This window comes from Lolium rigidum, chromosome 7 (genome assembly GCF_022539505.1).
Source record: "Lolium rigidum isolate FL_2022 chromosome 7, APGP_CSIRO_Lrig_0.1, whole genome shotgun sequence".
NCBI lineage: Eukaryota > Viridiplantae > Streptophyta > Magnoliopsida > Poales > Poaceae > Lolium > Lolium rigidum.
Genome location: NC_061514.1, coordinates 41,558,253 through 41,564,064, shown reverse-complemented (window position 1 = coordinate 41,564,064; position 5,812 = coordinate 41,558,253). Strand labels below are relative to the sequence as shown.

Here is a 5,812-nt window from a genome sequence, read left to right as displayed (position 1 = left end):
TTATCATATGCTTAACTTTCGCTCTTTAAGCCGGTTGCAACTGAGATTTGATAACATTATCTAACTACACAGAATTTACCACGCCCTTTATAAATAACCACAAGGACCAATGACAGTAAGCGCTAGCCTAAATTCTATATTTGTGGTCTATGCCATGTAATCAATTTCCAAAAATAATCACAGCACTCCATGGTGGAGACAAGACAGTAGCCAGTTGGATGACTGATCAATACAAAACTTGTATTGGGAAGAAGAAGTGATTTATAGTTTTATCTTGATGTTAAACTATGCATTTAACATTCCTCTGGAAGGATACATGAATGGATGATGTTTGTCTCTTCCATACAGACATACACGTACTCGCGGTAGTGAAGGGCTGGACGCCTCGACGGTTGTTCTGCTCTCTATCGTCTATATCTCAGTTATTTCGGTTAACTGATAGTAAAAATCAAATTCGTTATTACAAATTCGGTTTCTGACAATTACCAACCGAAATTAGTTTTGGTTGTTTCGGTTAACTGACAGTAAAAGCCAAATTAATTATTACAAATTCAGTTTCTCACAATTAGCTTGGTTTTGGTGAAATTGGTTTCGGTTCCTGTTAGTTCGGAACACCGAAACTCAATACGTTAGCCAAGAGGGTGGCTGCATGCGACTAGGGCCGTAGCGATCTGCCATCTATTTAATTCTGCGCAGAGTAAGTTTCAATTTTTAAAACATATATTTTATGTAAAGTTAATTTTTTTGAAACTTACATGGGAAAATGTACAGTTTTTATTTTTTTCTACAGGTAACAAATTGCCTATTTAAGTTTTAGATTTCGTACACATGCTGTGTACCAATATTTTTTCAGAATTTTTTGAAGTCTAAAATTACAAGTTAAAGAATACGTTGACTTTTTACCACATGCTTCACCTTCACATGGGTGTCTTTCTATTGCCTGCCATATCGTTGGTTCTACGGAATTCCTACTAATTTACTCAATTTGTTAATTATCTCTTTCCAGGGTCGTCGCTATACATGAAATAATTCATCTTTACGTAATGATGACGTTTTTTCCATGTTATCATGCTAACGAGATAACGAACGCACATGCCGGATGAGCTATATATTTGAGACATGATCGGGAGTCTGAAATGCACCATACATATGTTTGCTGTGCAAATGGCGCCACATCAGCGAGCAGCCCGCCACTACACCCAAAATGATGAGATCGCTACACCGACAGAAGACATCAGGAGCGACGAGCTCATGCTGGACCTGAGCAAGTATATCCTGCTCCTGGCAACGCTGGTAGCAACGGTGACATACGCGGCAGGGTTCACCCCGCCAGGCGGCGTCTGGCAGGAAACGGATGACGCGGCCGGCCACGTCGCCGGCGACTCAATCATCCGGAATTCCGGACCACCAACAACGGCCGGTACCTGGTGTTCTACTACTGCAACGCCACCGCCTTCGCCTCCTCTCTCGTGGTCATCGTCCTCGTCCACCTGCTCACCCTCCTGCACGAGAGGAAAGGTAACCACATGAGGAGCATTAAGCCATTGCAGGCGGTCATGGTGTTGGACCTGGTGAGCGTCATGGGGGCCTACGCCGCCGGCACCTGCCGGGACAAGACCACCACCATCTACACCTTGGTGCTAGTGGGTGTCTTATTGGTCTGCCTCGTCGTTCAGATGGCGCCGGCCTCGTTTTCGGTATGTCAGAAACTGCAAGTCTACTCCAGGTCCAGCAGCGGCACTAACGTTGATAAACGGCTCCGGAAGGTCTTGATGCTGCTCGCGACGTTTGCGGTGAGCGTCACCTACGTGGCCGGGATGAGCACACCGGGTGGCTTCTGGGACGCCGGGAGCGGCCACCCCCCCGGCCACGCGATCCTCAAGGATGGCCACGGCGCCCGCCTGACGGTGTTCCTGTGCTTCAACACCGCTGCGTTCGTCGCGTCGATACTAATCATCGTGCTGCTACTGGACAAGAAGGCTCTTGCCAATGAGGCCTACGGCTGCATCACCGTCGCGCTGATCAGCCTCGTCGGCGCGTACACCGCCGGCAGCTGCAGGGAGACGGACACCACCGTGTATGTCTCCAGCCTGGTTGGTGCCGTCCTGATATTCATTATATTCCTCCAAGTTGCAGTTGTTAAAGGTTGGATCGAAGCCGCAAAGACAAGATGCTTTCCCAACAAAACCTCCAAAACAATATCCCCCGGTTCTCCGCCAGTAATTTTGCCAATAATAACAAGTCAACCTCCAGGGGCAGGGAGTAATGACAGGTTTAACTACACCTTCTTCTTCTTCCTCCTCCTATTCACCATGCACATTCCCGTTTGTTGCGACTAACCTATGTTCCTTTCTATGCAATTACTAGCAAGACAGTGGAAGTGGACAAGGCCAGCTCCCTTGTTCTATTGCGCGCCACTCTTGCAGCAACCATCACTTACCAAGCGGGGCTGAGCCCGCCGGGCGGCGTTTGGCCAGAGAATGCAGACGGCCACATGGCCGGCGACCCGATCCTGCTGACCACGAACCCTGGGCGATTCAAGGTGTTCTTCTACTCCAACTCCATCGCCTTCGTGGCATCCTTGGTCGCCATCATCTTGGTCCACAGCAAGCCTCTTCTCCAGACCCACGTGCTGGAGGCGGCTATGATACTGGACTTGTTTGGCCTCATCGGTGCCTATGCCGCTGGCAGCTGCCGGGACGTCAGCAGCTCCATCTACGCCATGGCCTTGGCGGGTGCCGTGCTGGTCTACGTGGTGATCCATGTCGTATTCTTCACCCTGGACAAAACCGACACCATGACCGGCCCGGAGAAGGAGGTGGTTGAGAAGAGGCGCAAGCGGCTGCTCCTCTTCGCGGTCCTCGCCGCCACCATCACTTACCAAGCCGGCTTGACTCCTCCGGGCGGCTTCCGGCTGCAGGACGATGGTGACCGTGCAGATGCAGGTGACCCGGTCCTCTTGTACAACTCTCCCCCACCGCTACACCGCATTCTTCTACTGCAACTCGGTGAGCTTCATGTTGTCCATCGCCCTCATCATACTACTCGTCAACCCACATCTATACAGGCCCGCCATAAGAAGCTATGCGCTCTCTATTTGCTCCGGGGCGGGCATGTTTGCTCTCATGGGGGCCTATGCTGCCGGAAGCACACAACATCTCAGAACATCCATCTACGTCTTCGTCTTGGTGGTGGTGGTCATGCTTGTAATAGCTGGAGTGGTCCTCTATAGTGAGAAGGACAGAAATGGAAGCACCCACGTCGGTGATCCGAAGCCACTGAATGGCGACCTCCAAGGGAAGAAGAAGCACGCTGAGCGCAAATACCTTATGATTCTAGGGATCCTTGTGGCGAGTGTCACCTACCAGGCTGGTCTGAGTCCACCTGGGGGAACTTGGCAGAGCAACAGCGACTGGTACAGTGCAGGCAATCCGATCTTGCATGACAACAGGAGGTCCCAGTACCTTGCTTTCTTCTACTGCAACTCCACCTCCTTCGTGGCCTCCATTGTCGTCATCGTCCTGCTGCTGCCGCAATGGCGGAATGGCAATGAGTTGTCTCTCAAGGTAATGAAGACGGTCATTTTCCTCGATCTGCTCGCCCTCCTGGGGGCATATGCAGGCGGCTCCAGCAGGGGGTGGAAGACCTCGGTCTATGTTGTGGCGCTGATCATCGCCGTGCTGGCCTACGTGCTGATCCATATAATGCTGGCATTTTCGTGTTGTCGTACTGGTACTGATGTTGTCAGTCCCCGGGACAACAATAATGTTGGCGATCAAGGAATTGCTCCTCCACCACATGAGCAAATCAACGTGGGGACTGAGGCACCTGGATTATCAGTCCATACTAGAGTCATGTAAAAGTGCTGGATGTCATTCCTGTACGGTCCATAAACTGCCAAAACCTAGGACTGTTGCTCTTTTTGTATATTTATTTTCAAGTACGTACCCACCTTGATCAACTGGTATGCTCAATTTCTCACTCTCTATTTTTGGAGAAGGGGGAATGCCCCTGTTTCCCCCTCTTGCTAGATTTGTAATTTACTTGATGTAACTGGATTACTCTAAATCCCTAATCTAGCACCTCTCAATTTCAATCCTACAATTTGCATGTTAAATTAGGCCCTGTTTTTTTTTAGTTCACCTAGGTTTTGTTAAACGAGTTGTACTCTAGAAGGTTCTGTTATATATCTGGTTCTTGTACTCTACGAAATAGTTAGAGATAGATACTGATTGTGTTCGGTATAGATAGATAAACACCGAGGCTGTTCGGTTGTTAAGATTGTATAAACTGTATTCTGTTGTTATGCCATGTGGCTATATATATGAGATCATGCGGCAGCCCTAGAGGCACAGCCGAAACCAAAACCAATCTACATATTCTCATAGGGTATCGAGCTTTCTTCCTCCACCATGTCAAGCTCTTCATCGACAGCCCCCTGCCCCGATCTCTCGCACCACAATCCGGCTCGGTGATGGAGAAGCTCGGTGGGGATAACTTCCCGCTATGGAAGGCGCAGGTGATGCCGCCTCGCGGGAGCGCCAGCCTGACCGGCTTCCTCGATGGCGAGCAAAGATGCCGTCCGAGGTGATCGACGTTGAAGTCGAGAACGAGAAGGGCGCGAAGGAGACGCAGGTCGTCCCCAACCCCTGCGTATGCCGCGTGGGTAGCCCGAGACCAGCAGGTCCTTGGATTCCTCCTCGTCTTCTCTCACGAGAGGAGTCCCGATCCAAGTGTCGTCCCCGGAACACTCATCCGAGGTGTGGGCGGCACTCACCGCAATGTACTCGTCGCAGATCACGAGCGCAGGTCATGCAGATCCGTATGCAGCTTGCGAGCACCCGTAAGCGGGAGATGCGCGTCTCGGAGTACTTCGCGCGCATGAGGAGCCTCGGCGACGCCATGGTGTCCGCCGGGAAGAAGATGGACGACGACGACCTGGCGGCATACATCCTTGCCGGGCTTGACGCGGAGTGGAATCCGCTCGTCACGTCCATGACCACGAGGGCTGACACGGTCTCCCTCTCTGAGCTCTATGCTCATCTGCTGAATTTCGAGACTCGCCTCGACGTCCCGTAACGGCGGGGCGCCCGGAGCAGGTGCCGGCTCCTTCGGCTACGGTGGTGGCGGACCTCCGGGAGGCGCGGGCGGCGTCTCCTCCGTCAACCTCGGCTTCACGCGGTGGTGGCCGCTCAGGCTATCGTGGCGGCGGTCGCGGTGGCGGCCGTGGACGCGGCGATGGTGGACGCGGTGGTGGCAATGGGGGCGGCAACTTCAACAACAACTCGCGCGCCCCAACAGCCGAGCAACCGTTCGACGCCAACGGCAATCCTCGTCCTCGGTGCCGTGTGTGCGGCAAGTACGGGCACACGGCGATCAAGTGCTGGAAGCGCTTCAACAAGGACTACAATGGTGAAGAAAAGCCGGCCGGATCAGGCTCGGTATCTGCCTACGGGATTGATACCAACTGGTATCTCGACACGGGCGCCACCGACCACGTCACCGGGGAGCTAGAGAAGCTCACCGTGCGTGACAGGTACCACGGCCACGAGCAGATCCACGCTGCAAATGGATCAGGTATGGATATCAGTCACATTGGTCATGCTATTATTCGTACCCCTTGTGAAAAACATCTTCAATTAAAGAATATTCTTCATTCTCCTCAAGCATCAAAAAGCCTTGTTTCTGCCCACAAATTAGCATGTGATAACGATGCCTTTGTCGAAATTCACCCCTATAATTTCTTTGTCAAGGAGCAGGGCACGAGAAAAACCATTCTTCAAGGTAGATGTCGTGGAGGTCTCTATCCTTT

The 5,812-nt window shown here is 51.7% G+C and overlaps 1 non-coding gene and 1 pseudogene across 1 annotated transcript; both read left to right on the top strand.

Annotated features, from left to right (window-relative positions):
- The first annotated feature begins 1,164 nt into the window (after nt 1–1,164).
- Nucleotides 1,165–3,860, top strand: LOC124671230 (annotated as a pseudogene).
- Nucleotides 3,861–4,920: 1,060 nt separating this feature from the next.
- LOC124679924 lies at nt 4,921–5,059 on the top strand. Its single transcript, XR_006995341.1, has one exon. It is a non-coding gene; the product is annotated as a small nucleolar RNA Z247 (small nucleolar RNA).
- Nucleotides 5,060–5,812: the final 753 nt, after the last annotated feature.